The sequence below is a fragment of the Pinus tabuliformis genome, chromosome J (genome assembly GCF_031772625.1).
Source record: "Pinus tabuliformis cultivar Carrire ecotype Pingquan chromosome J, CPIR1, whole genome shotgun sequence".
Classification (NCBI taxonomy): Eukaryota; Viridiplantae; Streptophyta; class Pinopsida; order Pinales; family Pinaceae; genus Pinus; species Pinus tabuliformis.
In genome coordinates, this window is record NC_142295.1 from 1527936682 (window position 1) to 1527957733 (window position 21052).

At 35.6% G+C, this 21052-nt stretch overlaps 1 pseudogene; it reads left to right on the forward strand.

Moving 5' to 3' along the window:
• The first annotated feature begins 17753 nt into the window (after nt 1-17753).
• On the forward strand, nt 17754-20745 carry LOC149233331 (G-type lectin S-receptor-like serine/threonine-protein kinase At2g19130 pseudogene; annotated as a pseudogene).
• Nucleotides 20746-21052: the final 307 nt, after the last annotated feature.

A 21052-nucleotide genomic window follows, 5' to 3' on the forward strand; every position in this document is an offset into this window, starting at 1 on the left:
CCAGTAAATAGAGAGTCAAATTTTCCACTTAGTCCTAATTCTAAGGGCTATGAGGATAGCACTGACAAAAGGCAGGATGAAGATGATGAAGAATATCTTCCAAGTCAGTATTTCAATATCAAAAATGATGGTAGTGAAAACTTTCCTGCAAATTAGGATGGTAATGAATATTTTTCAAACAATGATGGTAATGAATTTCCTAACTATGAATATTCCTCTTAATGATGATGAAAATACTTTTACAGAGGATGATGAAATGATGGAGGCGTTTCCAGGAAATAACATATCTAGGAGTAGGAGTAGGCCTTTTCTTATTAATCCAAGTGAATGTTGTCAAAAGGATTGCTTGAAACATATGGATTTCAAGTTGGCATTGGAGAAAAGGAAGAGATATTTTTCAATGAATAAAAGCATGCAAAATTCATATTTAGTGGTGTGCATGCAATCTACGTTGTCAAGTTATGATTATCATATTGGGTATTTATTTCTCTATAGAAAGGCTTTCAAATGTTTCATTCAATTGGTAATTTTCATTTGTCAAGAATCCAAGAAAATTTAGAAAAAGATCCCACAGTTTATTTAGAAGTATGTCATAGACGAGAGTTTGGGCCATTATCAAATACTGCAATGTCATGGATGCAATAATTCTTTTCAAAGAATGGAGAGTATATGCCAGATAGAGACACAATACACATTCCAGATAATTTCTCAATAGAAGAAATGTACAAGTTATACAATTAATACGCAGAAGGTGTTGAAGGGAATGATAGTTTTGTTACATATCAAAAAAATTTGAGATATGGAGGAAAGAATTCAACAATGTTTGTATTCCTGAGAAGACAAGGATGGGGGTTTGCAGTACATGTGCTTATCTTAAACAAAAAAGGGATAAATGTCAACGGGTAGAAAGAGGTAAGCATTCATAACATTATTTTTAAAATTGTATAGTCATCAAATATGAAAATGTATTTATTAATAGGTTTATTTTATCTTATGTGTAGGTTCCATTTTCAAAGCACTTCAAGAGCATCGTAAGCAACAAAAAGGTGAAATAAAAAAAGTTGTAAAAGCATCGAAAGAAGTGTTATGATAATCCGAATAAATATTTGGGTTTGATAATTGATGGTATGGACCAGAAGAAAACACTTCTACCACATTTTGTTCGCACACCCACAGGAGGAAAATTTTATTCAGATTCACTTGGTCGGTTGTATGGTCTTCAATGGGAAAATGGTGCCAAGGGTTTACTTCACAGCTCCAAATATTCATAATGATGAAAATCTAACAATAACCATAATTCATGATGTTCTTTCTCATTGGTTTGGTAAACTACCTGAAGTTTTATATCTACAATTGGACAAAACTTGTCGTGAAAACAAAAATCAAATTGTTTTTGGATATATAAACATACTTGTTGAATTGAGAATTTTTCAGAAGGTAAAGGTTGGTATCCTTCTTGTTGGGCACACTCATGACCATATTGATCATTTGTTCAGTCATTTTTCAGTAACATTGAGGATGAAGGATGTTGGGAGCTTGCCATCATTAATTGAATGTATTAAGAAATCATACATGCCATAGCCTATTTTTCATGTGTTGGAAGAAACTGTTGACATGCGAAGGTTTATTCTGGGATCGAATGGTGAGGAGAAATGCATTGAACAACTTAATGGCATTAGCTTTCAACGTCAATTTCGTATCAAAAAAATTGATGGGAAAACACTTATATGGGGCAAGAAGTATTCAACTACTGCAGAATGGGTGTCGTCTGTTATCACTCAGGTTGTCCTTCTGGTCGGCATCAAAAGGATATGGCCGAGGTAACCACAGACCAATCTTTGGATTGCAGGTTCTAGCCCACCTGCAATCAGAGAGGGCTCTCTCTTTTTTTTGATTTAGCTCTGTTGATAATGTTTTTAGGCTAGTTATTGAGTTCAAGGGGTTTTGTTTTGTTTTTTGTGGGAAGGATGATGCTTTCAAGTAAAGAGGCAGGGACAACATGAAAGTTCTAGAACCATTGGGAGTGGAGTCAAAGAGTAGGACTGCTGGTGCGTTTTCTTGGTCACAAGAGGGAATATGGAGCAAGCTAGCTGCGTATGAAACAATCATTCAAGGTAAAAGGGATGGATTAAAGGCTAAGGAATGAGGGGCAATTTAAGACTCTCTCATTCAGATTAGCAGAAAGAAGACAAATGAGCCCTATCTAGGAGCAGTTAAGAATTCCTAGATAACAGTCATTTATATATGAAAATAGGTCAAACATGAGCCATAACAGAATTCATATTTATGCCTAATTCAAGAGGAAAACATTAAGAAGCCACAGAAACTGAGCATAGAGTGCAACCAAGCAAGGTCTGACCCAATCCTTTGTTCTGTGACTTGAGCATATGTGAAATTGAAATAACAGAGATAAGGAAAACTTACTGATTCATATAGCAGCACAAGAATTCCACATTCAATTCTTCAAACCATTAGACACAGAGCAGACAGTTGTTCCTCCAAATCTTTTCAACAATCTTTGATAAGTAAAACACCTCTGATATCCAGTGCGAGTCTCTAATGAGGATTATCAACCAACCAACCCTTTAAACAATACAGAGGGTCGGTATATATAGGGAAGATTATCAAAAACTAACTTATTACAGCCGACCTAAACAGGTCTCAAAGAAAATGATTACTTTAACCTAATCTTATCAAGAAATAAATGCATGAAAATATCTTTGGGTTGCGCTGAGGGCAGCTGTATCAAAACTGAGTTATTGTCTGTCCTGGGTAGCCTGGTGCAGTCCTTCTGTAATAACTGTGATTTGTCCTTTATCTCTACCTCTAACTTGGTTTTGTTGTTGTTTTGTTGGCATTAATGTGCACTAATCCCGACCAGATATGCTTTTAAATGGCCTTAACTACTTTGCTGACTTTGATTAAGGTTTTTCATTTTCACCTGATTTGATGTTGCTGAACTGATACTCTCTACCGCTTCCTGATACTCTTTGGCGCTGATCCTAGAGTCTTTAAAGTCTTCTGAATGGTTTAGACTGTCCCATCGATCCTTCATGGCAGATGCTCGGCCTTCTGTTGCTTTAAAAAATCTGTTTGCCTCTCTCTAAATGCTTCACGAAGAAAAACAGGTCATTCTGCGCCTTTCGGGCTTGCTGGGGGCTGCGCGATGAGGGGTTTTCCATTTTGGCCCATTTCCCGTAGCCATGCGCGATTAGCGCTAGGCGCTAATCGCACATGAAAAACTGCCTCAGAATCTGAATCCGGGCTTCCTAAGCACGATTTTCGCCTTTCGTGCCTTTTTGAGTGATGACGTCAGCATGACGTCGACGGGTGGGACCCAGTACGGCGGGTGACGTGGCGGAATGACGTCAACAGTACGGCGGGTGACGTGGCGTACCCAGTGGTAGTGACGTGGCGGGAGGCCGACGCAGGCAGATGATGCAGTGGGATGACGACACTGGGCGGAGGACGTGGCGCTGACGTCACCCAGGGAGGGCGGTTTGGCGGTTTCGGGCGCACCGCCTTTGCACTGAAGCGGTTTGGGAGGAGGGGGCTCCGCCACTCGCGGGAGGGCGACGCGTGGCATTTGTTTATTCATACCGCGGGGGGGGGGGGGTTTAAACATTAATAAAGTGGGTTTTGGGTTTATATCGAGCGGGGGTTAAATAAAAGTTTAACGTTTAACATAACATTTAAACATTTAACTTTTGGGAATGATGACTGCGGAGGGTAGAGATATGAGGCTTTGATGAGTGAGGGATTAGGTACATGTTATTAGCCCAATGAGAGGTTAGGTTAATTGCAAGGTTGGGAGACAGAAGGGTTAATAGGAGCCCCAAACAGACTGCTATTTCCCGGACCTAAGGAGATATGGCTATAGTGCCAAGGGACGGGGATATTACTATTTTTGGGATTTTATATAATTTTTGTAGTAAGTGGGGATGGGGAATAGTTAGGGAGCTACATAGTAGAATTAGGAATTAATATGGCTTTGTGAGGTGAAAGTAGAACAGAAGACTAAGTTTAAAAGTAAAACTTAGTCATAGGGGAAAATGAGAGTGAGAAATGTTTTTACACAAGAAATGTGGCTTCTTTTCATTAAAGAAAGCCAACATTTACCTTGATGTTTCACAGAAATGAAGTTAGGACTTGTTGGGCAGATCCCAAGGTCCTTTGGGGGATGTTAGTAAGATACTTTTAGGGGGAGTGAAGGGAAGTTAGACATGCTTCTAGAATTCTGCCATCAAAACACTGCTTTGCTACCTCTAGCACTGATGAGATGAGCTTTCCTTGTCGAGGCCAACACTGAAGGTGATCTTGCTTCTACAACCCCAGGCTACCTACCCAGCCTAATACACCTAGCATTTTTTGTTACTTCAGGAAGGGTGCACTTAGACTCGCAAACCCTGCTTTACAATTTTTCTTTTTTGACTGCCCTCCTATCTAAATCTATCCTTATTTCTTCCAAGGGCCCAGATTAAGCAGTTGGAGTCCTTTGTTTCTCTACCTGTCTACAAATCTGCTAAGATTAAGCTGTTTGGACAGATATCAATTCTCTATATTCTAAAACAAGAAATTGAAACCTAGGGAAGCCAAGATTAAGCTGTTTGGACTTCCCTTAACAGAACATTCTTAAAAAATGGTTAAGTCATCAAAATTGGAATACAGCAGTGGCATTTGGACTGGCACACTTTCATGGCCTCTTCTTTGGCCTTTTTCTAGAAATATGGAGCATTGCAGGATGCAAAGTATGACATATTTGGTATGTAAAACTGTCAATCATGAAAGATGAACACCTGTTGCAACAGGAGGCTAACATCGTCATTAGGTTTGGCATTTTTGAAGTTCATTCCAAATCATCCAACATTTGCGTCATATATATTGTTATTACAATCAGTTACTGAAGTTCATAATTCATGAAGGCAGAAGAGAGATATAATTTATTTTGAATGCCTGGAAGAAATTAAACAATCTATTATATATACATATGAGTGCTTTTATGTTGCTGATTTATTCTAGTGGGAGTCTTTTTTCAATAATCAAAGTGATATCATTTCAAGGTCAACAAATGAAGATATAATTTTGAAGACCCATTCACAAAATGTGTCAAATGAACATGAGGAAAGAAACATTGTTGAACAACAACAATCTCAAGGTATTATTAATTTTTTACAGGTAGAGGAAAGAGAGATGTATATTGGTTCTAGAAGATCTCGTGCACAACATGAAGCCATGGAAGACCTCTACAAGGGTTCGCTAAGAGATATTAAGGAGGGTTGCATGATCACAGTGTTAGTAGATGGATGTTCACATGGCTATCCATTTTGGGTTGCCAAGATTATAAAGGACATTACAGAAAATGAAGATGTTGCACATGTTGAGGTACATTGGTATGCCACAAATACACACCCATTAAATGGTGTGTACAAAATAGAGATGGTAGTCGATAAAAAAATTGGCGGAAAGAGAAAAGGAAAGGGTACAAATATAAATCGTGGCCGCAAAAACCTCTTAAAATTGGAGGATGTTGACATACAAGTTTATGACTTCAATTTAACAAAGAGAGGAACTTTTCGCTTTAGGATGATAGATTTTTTGAAGAGGTTGCTACAAGAAGAAACAATGTTGAGATGGGAGTTTGTTAAACCTAGTTGTAGATCTAGAAGTTTTTTGAAACCTGAAGCGGTGGGCATGCATGTTGACTCAGATGGGGCACAAGTTGATGAAAGAGAAGAATATGAAACATCTTCATCTACATCCAGTCATTTAGCTGAAGGTGTGAATTATGATGGTGAGTAAGAACATATGAGCAATTTTGAATAATTATCTAAGACAATTTAGATAAATGATGTTTGCATGGTAACTTGAAATAAATATTTTAACTTCTATATGATCTTACATGAAGTTATGAGTCATTTTTATGTTTGTTGGATTATATGTTTTAATTATGATGAATTTATTTTTTGAGAATATCCACAATGCAACAATAACTTAGAGAAATAATTTATGTTTCATTTAATCTACAAGTATTGATACTTTGATTAATTTAGTCATATAATTTATTCATAATGTCATGGTTGAAATATGTTGAAAACATAAAGTTTTCTATTTCTCTAGTTAAAATTTGTCAAACGTTTTTTTTATCTTTGATGTTATGGTTGAAAATAATTAGAATTTTAGGTATTTTGAGTGCCATGATATTATATGTTTAACAACATGGATGAAAATTGTTGGAATTTAAAGGTGTTTTGGATCCCATAATTTTATCTTTAATGCCATTACTAAAAATTATTGAAATTGTACCCAGAAAAGAAAAATGTTATTCTACTAACAATATTAGTGTGTTTTTTCATTTATTTTACACAAAAAAATTGGTTGTACTCCCATTTTCAAAAATGTTGAAAATTAACACTAAAAAAAAATGTCATTCTGGAATACACACTTTTCGTTTTTGGGTTGTTTTTCAATTTTTTTGGGTGTATTTTGGCTAGAATTCTTGTTTTGAGTTTATATTTATCATTTCAAAGTTTACATTGTTCTCTGCTCTTGATTATTTTGTTTAAATCCTCTTCCTGGAATCTGAAATTCAACTTGAATCCACAAGGTTGCTCAAAACTTTTCTTTATGAATTGGCAGTGTCTTCTACGAACTCCTATGTAATATGACTCTACCCTTAAAATCGGTACCACCTCAGGTTCACCACAACTTATAAACTTGACCCTTTAATTTAAACTATAAGCATGTAAAAACTTACCCATCCATGCAAACTACACCATAAATTTATGAATGATTACCTACCATACAATATTGGAGTTCAACAATTGTAAACCACTTTGTCTCAGTCTCTGCACTCTTCAAATCAAGTTTGATTTGAGCTCCATTATTCTCTCCTCATATGGCTTTTGATTTCCTTCTTCCCTCGTTTACCATAATTTGCAACCCAAAAACATAAATCAAAAGGAAGGGTATCAATTGTATTCAAAGAGTAGGGTACTTTGTTGTGCCTTGGTTTAATGGTGCTACAAAGCCACACCTCTAGTGATGGTGATACATCGTATTCTAAAACCTAGGATTCTGTATTAACTTCACATGCTCAATTCACTGTATAAACTACACATTCCTTTACGACCTCGAAATTGATACAACGAAAATCAAAATGGAAATAGAAGGTATCTTAAAAAGGATTAAGTGTGCATGAATTAGGTTACAATATAATAATATCATTTATAGACAGATAACAAATAGTGTTTCTCATCATCATCCGTTCTTGTTCGAAATTTTGTGTGGTAACAAGCCCCATAACTATTTCATCTTCAACACCTCTACTACATCTAACTACTTATCATTGAAAGAAAACATTAACCATCCCTTCATTTGAGTGTGAAAATGTACTATATATCCTAGAAATGGATTCTAGTGTTTTTCTATCCAGCTCACTAAGCTATCCCCTAAAATATGTCAACCATACAACCTCCATATCAAATATTTTCATGTTAATTCTGACATTTAATCAATGGTTATGTCCTCACCAAGATACAACTTGGTTTTATCTTTTAATAGTTTTACACACCAACATTTTTCCTCATCACTTATTTAAGTTATTTAATTACATGAATAATTGGTTAAATCCCAAAGATGGAAAATAACTTAAGGTCATACATATGATTTCACTCCAACAAAGTGATTTTGGTTATGCATATATCTCTTGTAGTGATGAAGATATAAATTTATTGTAGAAATTGCTTGTAGATTCACACTGCTTATGTGATTTTATAAAACAAAAGACTTGAATCTACTCTACTGATAAGAGGAAATAATTAATTGATAAAAATTTAATGAACCATACAAGAGAAATAATTTAATCAATACATTATACAATTATGTCCTAGGGAAATCCAAAGCTAAAAACCACTGCTATCTATGTAATGCATTAGTAAAAGAATATGGTAAGATTACAATGCTTTTCTCAAGCCTGAGCAACCTCTACACTATCTCTATTTGTCTCAAGCCTAAGCAACCTCTACATTATCTCTAGCTGTCTCACGAGGCCCATAATCTCTTGGTGTTACATCTCCTCGAGTTAGGGTTTTGGTTGTTTAGGGTTTTCTCTTATTATTCAATAATAAAAAGGCCCTTGAGCCTCATTGTAAGGAAGTTCAGAGGCATGTAGCCACCACATATCTTCTTACGGATAAGCTACCATCACCCGAGCTAGTTTATTTCCATTTCTGTTGCTAGGCATATTTCAGTATTTTACATTAATGAAATGAAGTATTATTTCTGTTGCATCTCTGTATTTATGGTTATATCTATAATTTCTTGCGTTCCTGTTTAAACCTGGATCATTGTGATTATAGGTGTTAGAACATCGAGGATAGTGTTCCCCTAAGGGGGAGGGTTCTATAACAACCCTTGTGAAACTCCCATGTAATAAAAGTTAATAAAGGAAAAATAATAACCACGGTGGATGGGACACTTATTCGAAGCTGAATTTTGGGAAAAATTCTAGTGATGGGGATCACTTGTGATTGATTAATGGCTAAGGAAATTGGAAAAGGAAATGGCTAAGGCTTTGGAAAAGAAAAGTGGCATTTTTGGCACATTTATTTTGAAAATAATGGAAATTAGGAGAAAAGGGAGGTGAAAGGTCACAAATTTCATGTGAGGAGGAAAATGAAGAAAATAGAGGCCTCATTCATAAAAAGGCTTCTGAGGATCAGTTGGTAACCTTTTTTTAGTTCAGGGTTGGAGCTCTCTCATTATTATCTCTCTCTCATAATCTTGGATACTTCGAGTCTTTCTTGGAGCACTCTTGGAGGGAATGGCATACTTGAATTTTGGAGCAAGAAGGCAAAGGAAGGGCAGGAAAGCTCAAGAGGACATCGATATCAACAACTATAGCGGGAATTGCTTACAGGTACTGATTTGCATGTATATTTTCCTCACTAGCGTCGTCATGCATGGCATATGCATGTGGACTTTTGGTCATGGTTTGTCACTAGCATGGAGGATTACCTTGCCTTGCCATTTCCTGGATAGCCATGGAGATTGTGGGTATGTTTCCTTGTTTTTTTGGTTGGTTCTTATGTTTCCTTAGCTTGGGGTTAGTTATTAGTTCCTGGAAGCCCTGGTTGGACAAACACTCTAGAATCCCCATAATAGCTTGGGTTGAGTTACTTTCTAAAAGCCTTGGTTGAAAAACGCTTTGGAAGCCTTTGGTGGGTTGGGTTACTAGTCCTAGAAGACTTGGTTGGACAAATGCTCTTGAAGCCCAATGACATCTGTGGGTTGAGTTACTACTCCAGGAAGCCTTGGTTGGAACAAACACTCTGGAAGCCCTAAAAGGCTTGGAAAAAGACCAATCTAATGATGGTTTTGTGATGCCCGACCATGAGGTGGAATCATTGTTTGATGGGTTGATGTGGATGGCCTCTGGACGCCCTAGATGGTTTTGGATTGATGTGTTCTATGAGATTGGACATTCATGCTTGGAATATATCATGCGGGTTAATGGTTGAAGAGATATTTGGTTCAACCATTCTACGGTCGAGTGGAACGTGGAAGTCCCATCCCAGGTTTGGATTTTGCATCATTAATATGAGGTTATTTCTCCTTGTATTTCTATGATTATTATACTAGTTTATATGTGGATCATATGGTTGTGATTTCATTGGTTTTCTGTTGCTATTATGCTAGTTATAAATGTGTTTTATTACAATATCTATATATGACTCTCATCATGTTTTTACTTGTAAATGAATGAATAATGTACCTATGACCTAATGGATGAAATGGTAGTCAATTTGTTGAGGCATCAATGTATCTTAGTGATTCTCAGCTAAGTATGAGACCCCTATGCTCAGATCTGTTATTTACACCTGTAGATTACATATTTATGATATGTTTGATGAAATTCTTGTCATGGCTAATAGGGGTCTAGTCAAGGTCTTATTCAAGTAATCTCTTTTGCTTTGTCATTTCCCTGTTATCTTATTGTTCTGAAGATGTCATTCCATTCTCGGCAGTGACCTGGGCTCTCGGCCTGAAAAAGTGGCTCAAATCTCGAGGATGATGGTACAACACTATGAAAAAAAGTCCCTGGACGCTAGCTTGTAGGCTTATGAGAGCATCCAAAGGTCTCTAGACGTTGGCATGCCCATAGCATGAGAGAATTCAGAGGTCCCTAGACGCTAACATGCCCATAGCATGAGAGCATCCAGAGGTCAAGTGGTCGAGAAGCTCAATGGGACCCAGGGGCTGGTTGGCATAAAGGTTGGATTGGTTCCTAAGGGTCCTAATGCGAATTTTGAATGTATGCATGGTGTGTTTCCATCAGTTCCACTTCTTGAACGTGACTTAGAAGGTCGAATCATATCATAGTGGCCTCTTGTCGCATGTTTACCCTGGCTGGCCAGTTTCTTCGGTAGCTGTGGGAGGAGGATGTTACAAAAGGGTTGAGAGAATTTTGCACCACTTCAAAGCTACCAAAGATGCTAAATTTTTTGAAATGACTCCATTTACTATAGACACAAAATAAAACAGTATTCACATATTCATTTGCGCATCTCAAAGATTTATAAGGTTTAATACATACATCGATAGATAAAGACAAATAATTAAAAATAGTTTTTCCAGACAACCAAGGGATAAACCCCTCCCACAAAGATAAGCCATTGATATCTTCGGTCTTGAGTCCTAATAAACCTATAACTCCATAGAGGAGCTAAGAAACTAATAAATTCCTAGGCTAGGGAAGAAGAAAAGAATGCCTCAATTGGGCCCTCGAAATATTGGCCCCCTTCGTCATAAGAGAAAAAAGAAAATGCAGATAGAGCCCACTCCCTTTTATAACTTAAATAAAACAAGACCTGGGCAGCCCAAGAATTTTCCAAACAAGAGTCAAACCAAGCAATTAACCAGAGAAAACTATCAACAATGAGACTAGATGACCATCCAAATCCCAAACATTAGAATTCTAGACAAAGACAAGGAGATTCAAGCAAGGTAAGGAGAGAGAGAGCCCTGAGACAACATACCCCTGAATATACATGCACAAAAGACAAGTTTGATCCATACGTGATGTTGTCAATGGCTTGTCCCAAATCCAAACTCCATTAGCATTGCAAGGTTGTAACTTGCCCAACCACAAAAAACTGCGATACATACAAACCGGCCCATTAACCCTCGTTGCGAAGAGGAGTGGATATAAAAAATAGTCCTCTTAGATGACAAAACACAACTTGGTCCTCCAACGAAAATGCCTCCAATACCTTCACAAACTAGCTAGCACAAGTGAGCCTAAATCTAGACACTTCCTTAGTTGACATTGCATGCAATAACATATGCAGGGGTGGCCACATTGCCTTGGGGAGTTAATGTCGCACATTCTCAAACCTCCTATGGTGTTGCGCACGAATCCCCACTAAGCTCATATTTCTATTATTCACCCCCATCGAGGATGTTTTATAGTTAATATTAATTTAAATAAATTTATATAATTTAGTTAGTTTTTATGACTTTTTAAATTTTAGCAATTTGAGATATATCATGAAGGAATTGTTTTGTTGCTTATTATAGATTAATGGATATCAACATTTACCAACCACTTAATTTGTGCCTAGTTTAACTAATACACAAAACAATAGCATTTTTCCAGTGACTTTTTCCCAAAATCTGTAGAATTTTTTAGCAATCATAAGTTTAAGTTTTTGAATTTACAAAGTTCATGTGTCTCAATGGTTTTCAGTGTTGAATCCATTTATGCATTCAAAAATTCCTTTTAAACAATAGCAAATCACAATCCCGTAGAAATTGTATTACTGGATTTTAACCAAAAAAGTCATTTTGTCTATTAGTTAAACTATGCCTTTAATTTATATGGCTACACTAGTATTAATCATTAATTAGCCACAAAATATACACAAATTATGACATGAATGTTAAAACTATATCCACAAATGAAAACATCAATGTTAAAAACTAAATAGTGATAAGCACTTTTCAACACATATAAAATTATATTTTCAAAAAAAATCAATAACAATACTAACATATTTATTAATTACAATTTTAATATATATATATATATATATATATTTTAATATATTACAAATTATATATTTAAGTTTAAATTTAATCTTTACCATGGGAAACTAATAAAAATCAATTACTATACTCTTATTTTTGGCACACACTAATAAATAATAACATCAATCTAATTTTAATAGTGATTTTAACCAATTCAATTAAATTTTCCCTAATAATACTAAATTAAATTTCATTTGTGTGCGTCACTTATACCTTTATATTATAGATATACATCCTACACACTAATATGCCAACAACTTTCATTAAAGTTGATATATATATATATATGAAATTGACATTGATATTCTATGCTTTTTTGTTTTGTTTTAATTCTAATTATTTTATGTTTTTACTTTTTGGTTTGTTTTAATTCTAATTTTTTTTTTTTTCAAATCAAATGATGCCATTTTTTATAATGGTTAATTTTGATTATTTATTAATAAATCATTAATTTTATTGTTTGAAATCTAAGTTTATACCTCAATAAATTTAAAACCCTATAAAACTTTGAAATACTTAGAACTTATTTTTAAAAACTTTTCAACCTAAAAATAAATCATTTAAATTACGGTGTTTTAAGTTATTTTAAAATAACTAAATAATATATCCACCCATGAGATGTAGAAAATTTGATTTCTGTTGGGTTTAGTCATTAGGTCAGCAAGTCAAATCTACGAGAAAGGCTGAGAAAAAATTGTGAGAGTTAAAATCATCCTACTAGCATCCAGAGATTTATGAAAAGATTATTTGTACATCCAACGATTAAAACTCATTTTTCTATCCAAAATTAAACCTGAACTCAGCTAATTTAAAAGAAAAACAACATTATCCCACTGCCACCGTAATTAATAATTCATAAATAAATAGAAACTGAAAGGGTCCCATAAATGGATATGGATAGAGATTTTTTAAAACAACTAAAATCACTAAAACCACTCTTAAATAGACATGCACCAAGAAGCAGTGTGCTTCTGATTGCTGTCATAAATATTCAGTAATCTTTAGGTGGTGACATAAATATTCACTAAAATCCAAAAGAGTGGTTAACCTCTTTTCAATTATAGTTTTGATTCAAATAGTTCTTCCTTTTATTGGTCTATAGTAAAAGCGATCAAAAATCTTATTAAGAAAAATATAATTGCATTAGAACTTTGATATAAATATTGGCAGAACTTGGCCGGAGACATGAACATGTAACTGATAGTTTTGACTATCAAATAAGGTTCAAGGATTCTGTGACCGTAAATTTTTATTTATGGAGGAGAGATAATATTGTTTTAAAAAATGACAAAAATAATTGACTCTGACAAACATTTATGTTTGATTTAAAATAAAAAATAAAAGATGATAGTAGTAGCCAAAAGCATTTTTGTCTTTTACAAATCGACAAGCAGAAATAAGATATGTGATAAAGGTGACGGGGAAAGAATTCGTTGTAGATATTTTAGATGCATTGATGACGTTTTTATACCATGAAATAAACCGGAGTAAATTTATTTAATTTCATTTCGGTAAATGTGTTTTAAGATAGAATTGGAACTTTTCTTATAAACTTTGGTCTTAAAATTTGAATTAATTTAACATTATTTCTTTTATAAAATATTAAGTGTTAATTTTAAAATCAATTAAAACTTTAAATACAAACCATTTGTTTTCATATCATTTAATATAATGTAACAATAAGTTCCCAAAAAGCCATAAAAATATTTATAAAACTGCTCTATCTCTCCGCGGAGATTCATTATATGCTCACAATATTCTCTGCCCAGGCACATCATTAAAATATTTGTAATACATTATGGTTAATAAAATTTTAAATATATATATTTTTATAACATGTCAAGCTAGCTTAATAATTTTTTTTATGTAATAATTTTGTTATATTTTATTTATTTTAATTATAAGATTTTTATTATAAAATAGATAAAAATATAAGTCCCAAGGGTTAGCTCAACTCGTTGAGTCCTCATTGTTAAGTATCTCACTGATCGGAAAGATTCCCTTCCAGGTAAGATTCTCTTGGGGTTTGATCTACCCAGATTTTTCTAGTTTTCCTCCATTGAATGCACAACTCTGTTTAGGTATGTGATGTATAAGAAGAAGTTGTACAACATGGAAGCCAAGAGGATCCCAAAAATTGCTTTTAACTCTAGTCAAAACCTATAGAAATATCATAATAAGTGTATATTTATTAAAGGTAATACTGCTTACTTTATTCTCTCGATTGAAACTAGTTTTTCCCCCATTGAATGCACAACTATGTTTAGGTTTGTGATGTATAAGAAGAAGTTGTACCACATGGAAGCCAAGAGGATCCCAAAAGTTGCTTCTAACTCTAGTCAAATTCCCTCATTGAATTCACAACTATGTTTAGGTATGTGATGTATAAGAAGAAGTTGTACAACATGGAAGCCAAGAGAATCCTAAAAATTGCTTCTAAATCTAGTCAAAACCTTTGGCTCAAGCGAAGGTGGCATAAGGATGTCAAGTCCTTGCTCAACCATTGGAGATAAGGGAAGAGATCATCTTGGGAAATAAGGATAATATTAAGAACATCATTACTTCCAAATTTAAGGATAAGATGTGGAGTGATAAGGAGTTAGAGGGGAAAAGAAAGTTAAGATACTATAAGGAGGTAATCAACCCCATGCCTGCTAACCAAAATTACCTTTATGTATTAATCACTGCTTCTTACTGCAAGGATTAGAACTAATTCTCATGAACTACGGAGTGAAACTAGGCTTTGGTCTATTCCCAAGGTTCCTTCGGACTAAAGAATTGTCCTCCTTTGTGATACTAAGAGATTCCAAAATGAAAAACACTTTCTGCAAGGATTAGAACTAATTCTCATGAACCCCAGAGTGAAACTAGGCTTTGGTCTATTCCCAAGATTCCTTGGGACTAAAGAATTTTCCTCCTTTGTGATACTAAAGAATTTTCCTCCTTTGTGATATTAAGAGAGTCGAAGATAAAAAACAATTTCGTTTTGCCCCACTATCAACCTCCTTGACTTGTTAAGTCAAGAAAACTATTCCTCCTTTTTTATCACATAACTAAAATCTTAAATAATCTCAATTAAGTGCTTCTTTCTTAAGGTCCAATAGACTATATTGGTCTTAGTCGATGTTAATAATTATCATCATCATTATCATTTTAATTTTAAATATTTAAGAAAAATGGATTTTTAGTGATAATTTTTTTTTTTACTTTCAAATTATTTTTTATTGGATTGATTTTTTTTCCATTTACCATAAATCCTAAATTAAATTAATATAAGTATTTTGATTTCATATATGTAAATATTGGAGGCACATATGTTTTTTAATTTAAAAAAGAATTTCCTTATCATCTTATCTTTCTTCATTTGTAATAAATTTAAAATTATATATATATATATATATATATATATAGTTTGAAATACTAAAATATTTTATTGTAATTAGTATTTTTTTTTTATGAAATACACATTTTCCCTATAACAAAAAGTAAAAATAATTTGATTTTAATAATAAAATAAAAATATTTTTACATCTAATTGTATGTTCCCTCTTTTTAGGGTTGATGAAACCTAATCATTGAGATGAACTAGCCTGAGTGGTGGAGACAAGGGACAATGGAAGACACCACTAGAGAAGCTAAATCAACCCTTAACTGCAAACGAAGGATGAATGAAGGGATATGGGAACAAGGTACATGGGAAAAAATAACCATAAATAATGAAAATAAATCTAACAAATATTTGCATATGACCTTTTAGGAGCCTCAAGAGGGAGTTGAGAGTAAAGGACAAGGCCTTTAGACACAAAGCTAAAGAGCTCAAAAATAGAGAAGGTGGATATTGAAGGCTAAACTGAGTAATGGAAGATAAAGAGACGAAATATTAAACTTCACAATTATGAGCATAGGGAAACTTTTAAGGATCACATACCAAGTAGAAACCAAAAAGGAGGGAGAGAATTCTCTGATCTACATTGGAGTAAGAAACCATTTTGTCGTAAGCCTGAGAGGAAGAGGGATACATCCACACTAAAAAGGTGGCCTACTATTCTTCACCCCTAAGCTTTCTAATTCAAACTAGAGACTATCTTGAGAATCTAGAAATAAAAAATTGTCAAAAAAATCACCTCCCACTGTCCTGTAAGGTAATCAAACTACCACATGAACTAGAAAAACCTTGTCCCAGGAAAAAAGGAAAAAAGTAATGTAAAATCTATTTGAGTTTCCATTCCTTCCTATTCTGATTTTCATCCTCCTACTTGCTTGTTTCCACCTCCTCCACCATGATTAAAAAACTAATGCAAAATCTATTTTAGTTTCCATTCATTCATATTCTGATTTTCATCCACTTACTTGTTTCCACCTCCTCCATCATGATTACCAAGAATCATCTACCTATTTGCTTGTTTCCACTTCCTCCACCATGATTACCAAGAAATAATAAAAATACAAACATGAAAAATCAAGAATAAAAAAGCCATATCAAAAATCAACCCTCACTTTTCATTACACCCTACATTAATGAAATTGCATGCAATCTTGAAATATATCCCTAATACCCACTATCCCCTAAATCAAAATAGGTCATTAAAATTTTATAAATTATATATTATTATAATAATAATAATTATTTATTTTCAAGATCACGGTTAAATAAAACATCAATTAGTTTATATAAATAAAAATACTTTCATCACCAAATAATTATTTGAATGTCAAAATTTAAAAAGTTATATAATTTTAACCTATAATTCTTAAATATAAAATTATTATTTTTATAAAAAAAAATATTTATATATTTTAAAAATTAATTTAATTTTTCATTATTACATTTTAATACCATTAAATTAAATTTAAAACAAATATTTAATTATAATCGGCTGTTTTGGCGATGATTAACTAAATGTTATTTTTAACTCCAGATCCTATTATGTTCGATATAGGACAAGCTTTTACTTTTCTTTTCGTGTCCCTTCCCGTATTCATTCAACGTTTCCTCGGGGTATTTCAAGAATATGGTACTTTTAAAAATTATCCTCGGGGTATTTCAAGAATATGGTACTTTTAAAAATTATATGGTACCCAAATATCAATGTTGCTGGATCTGCTTTAAATTTGAATACTTTAGCAATTATTTATAAGATAGAAGGGATAATTGTGAATTTATAACATAACGAAAATGTAAATAACGGGTTTGCTATTATTTCTTACGTACACAACAAAAATATATCATTCACAAGCCAAGATATTATATATCAAATTTTAATTTTAAGAAATCCTAAATTTAAAAAAATCCTAGGGCAGCTGAAACAACTCCGGCAAAACGTTCACAACAAAAATAGCTCATTCACAAGCCAATGTATTAAATTTTAACTTTAAAAATACAAATTTTAACTTTAAAAATAGAAATTTTAAAAAAATCTAGGGGAGCTGAAACAACTCCGGGAAATGTAAGAGGGATTTCACCAAGTTACAAAGTCCTATTCATTGGCGACAATACTCTTTCCAGAAGCGCAAACTTATTGGAATATTCAGGTACGTTGCAAAGTACTGTTCAACTGGTCCAACGTCCTGACTCAGACTCCTTACAAACGTAAAACTCTGTAGAGACCACAGTTTGAAACTATTGAAATTCTATATTATAGGGCTTCATGCAATGAATGCAATGAATTGAATCTGGCCATCAAACCAAAACTACTTCAAATGTCACTGTGATCCGTCAAGTTGGAACTCTCAGCCTGTGATCAGTCAAGGTGTACCTCAATATATTGATTGTGCCAGACTGGAACACAGACAACCCCCAGTCCGGACCATAAACTAGCTTTAATGATTCCCACCCTGCTCTGCTTCCTAAAAACGATTAAAGGAGCTTCTTATTCTGGGAGTCTGCAGTGTCCGCCGCTGGTTACAGATACATTTGACGATTGTGGAGTCGAAATAACATGATCAGAGAACAATTCCCACGTCTCCTCATGGGTTGTTTCTTCCTCCTCCTACTGCTTCTTCAGATAAAGCTGAGCGATGCGGAAGATGCAGCTTCGAGCAGCATAGTGTTAGGCGCCTCCCTGACTGGTAACGAGACCAGGATTTCCAAGAACGGTATTTTCAAATTGGGATTCTTCAATCTCACCAACAACAATGTTAAGAAATGGTATGTGGGTATTTGGTATGCCAAAGCCTCACAACAGACAATTGCTTGGGTGGCCAACAGAGAACGCCCACTGCAGAACACGTCCGCCGTTTTCAATCTCACAGAAGACGGGAGTCTCCTTCTGTATTATGCGGGATCGATTGTCTGGTCCTCCGAGGTAAATGGGAAGAAGCCCTCTTCGGCTGTGATTATGGATTCTGGTAACTTGGTCGTGGTGAATGCCCAGAATACCTCTGAATATATTTGGGAGAGCTTCGATCATCCGGGAAATACGTGGTTGCCAGGGATGAAGATCAGTGTAAGGCAGAGGCTGACGTCGTGGAGGGACCCTTGGGATCCAAGTCCAGGGCCCTTCACTCTTCAGATGGATCCAAACGGAGCCAACCAGTATGTACTGATGTGGAAGAATCACATAAAATACTGGGAGAGTGGTGTTTGGAACGGCAGAATTTTCAGCAATGTTGCCGAGATGTCGTCAAATTACATGTACAATTTCGGATTTTACAATAACGGTTCGTACAAGTATTTCACTTATTCTATAATGCATGGATTCACAGAACTGTCGCGTTTCGTTATGGATCAGTCAGGAGAAATCCGAGTGTCCATAACGCTGGCAAATAATGACTGGAGCATGATATGGCAACAGCCCAGAGATCAATGCATTGTGTATGCTGCGTGCGGGCCTTATGGATTGTGTAACGGTAACAATGTTCAGTCCTGCAACTGCGTGGCGGGCTTTATCCCCAGAAACAGGCGCGAATGGGAATCTCAACAGTCGTCTAGCGGCTGTGTTCGAAAGACGCCGTTACGATGCAGCCATGACGGGTTTGTGGAATTGTCTGTCCAATCTATGCCCCCTCAAGGGTTTCAATACAAAGGGCAGGGGCAGGGGCAGTGCCAGGAAGGTTGCCTCAGCAATTGCTCGTGCAAGGCATTTGCCTATGTTTTTAGCGGTAGTTCGCACGAGTGTGTAATGTGGTTCGGTGAATTGTTAAATATGTACGATACCTCCAATGGGACCTCTCTGTTTCTACGGTTAGATGCCTCTGATTTGCCAGACTCCTCTAATTCTAAAAAGAAGACAACACATCTTGCCGGCTTAGTGGGCGGTATCGTGGGTGGGCTGGTTGCAATTCTGGCACTTGTTTTACTTCTTCTCTGGTGTTGCAGGCGATTGCGATCGGCTGCAACAGAATACGCACCGGGAACGCTTATTGTATTCAGTTATAGAGATCTGCAGAATGCAACGAAGAACTTTTCTGAGCGCCTGGGAGGCGGGGGTTTTGGTTCCGTATTTAAAGGGACTCTAACAGACGGCTCTCTGGTGGCGGTTAAGAAATTGGAGGGTGTGAGCCAAGGAGAGAAGCAGTTTCGCATGGAGGTGAGCACCATTGGAACCACACAGCATATTAATTTGGTTCGTCTGCGGGGATTTTGCACAGAGGGCTCCGGCAGGCTGTTGGTCTACGAATACATGCCCAATGGCTCCCTCAACTCCTCCTTATTCCACAAAACCCGGAACAATGATCAGATCGACAACAAGTTGCTGGACTGGAAAACACGTTTCAGCATCGCGCTGGGGACTGCTCGGGGAATCAATTACTTGCACGAGGAGAGCAGAGACTGCATCATCCACTGCGACATCAAGCCGGAAAACATCCTCTTGGATTCCAATTTCTGCCCCAAGTTAGCTGATTTCGGGCTGGCGAAGCTGTTGGGCAGAGAGTACAGTAAGGTCCTTACGACCATGAGAGGAACCAGAGGGTACCTGGCCCCCGAATGGCTCTCCGGTCTGCCCATTACTACCAAGGCCGATGTTTACAGCTTCGGCATGACACTGATCGAGATCATTGCAGGCCGGAGAAACGTGGGTGGGGTATTGCAATCCAACGAGCTCTTCTTCCCTACGTGGGCTGTAATGCAGATCAACATGGGAAACGACATGGAAGTGCTTGACAAGAAATTGATGGGCAATGCAGACGCGGAGCAGGTGAAGAGGGCTGCCATCGTGGGAGGATGGTGCATACAGGATGACGAAGATGCGAGGCCATCCATGAGTCAAGTGGTGCAGATATTGGAAGGCATTGTAGATGTGCCCTCTCCTGCCCCATTGCCCCTATCTCTGCAGAACTTTTCCTTGAAACCCGACAGTTTCGTCCGTTTCTTCTCGGAAACAGAACCTCCTGCACATCAACGCGACAACAGTGATACTCGCTCCACTCCACTGTAGACTCTCAGAGCATATTTACGATCTACTTGGACTTTCATCAAAATAAATCCCAGTATTTTCTATCTGCTTAGACTTTCATCTGAATAAATATTTTTGTCAGCCTTATCTAAGCCAAACAGATAATAGAGTTGTGCCGACTTTCCCCTTATTCCATAGCTTTTATCCTCTAGGTGATTGGCGAAATGGAAATGTGTCATGAAATAGTTGACAGCCCTTTCGTTTCTATCACCGCAATCTGTAATGATAACAGAAAATTATGAAATCATATTAAGATCGTATTTATACGAGGTATTGCATGGTGTTTTTTATTCTTTTTTCATATATATTGGTACCATCCGTATATTAGGAACACGTTATCAACGATCCTTATTATTTCTTACACTCCCTTCGTACCATACGTATACAATCCTTTCAGTGAGAAATAAGTTATTGAATTATCCCTGCACTCTGCGGCTGAGTGCAGGAATATGGTAAATGTATTTTGTCGTCATTAATTTATTCTTTTCCCCATGGGTTTATTTTTTATTTTCATAGGATGGATTATTTATTTCAATTTTATAGATATTTTTTTTTTAAATTATAAATTT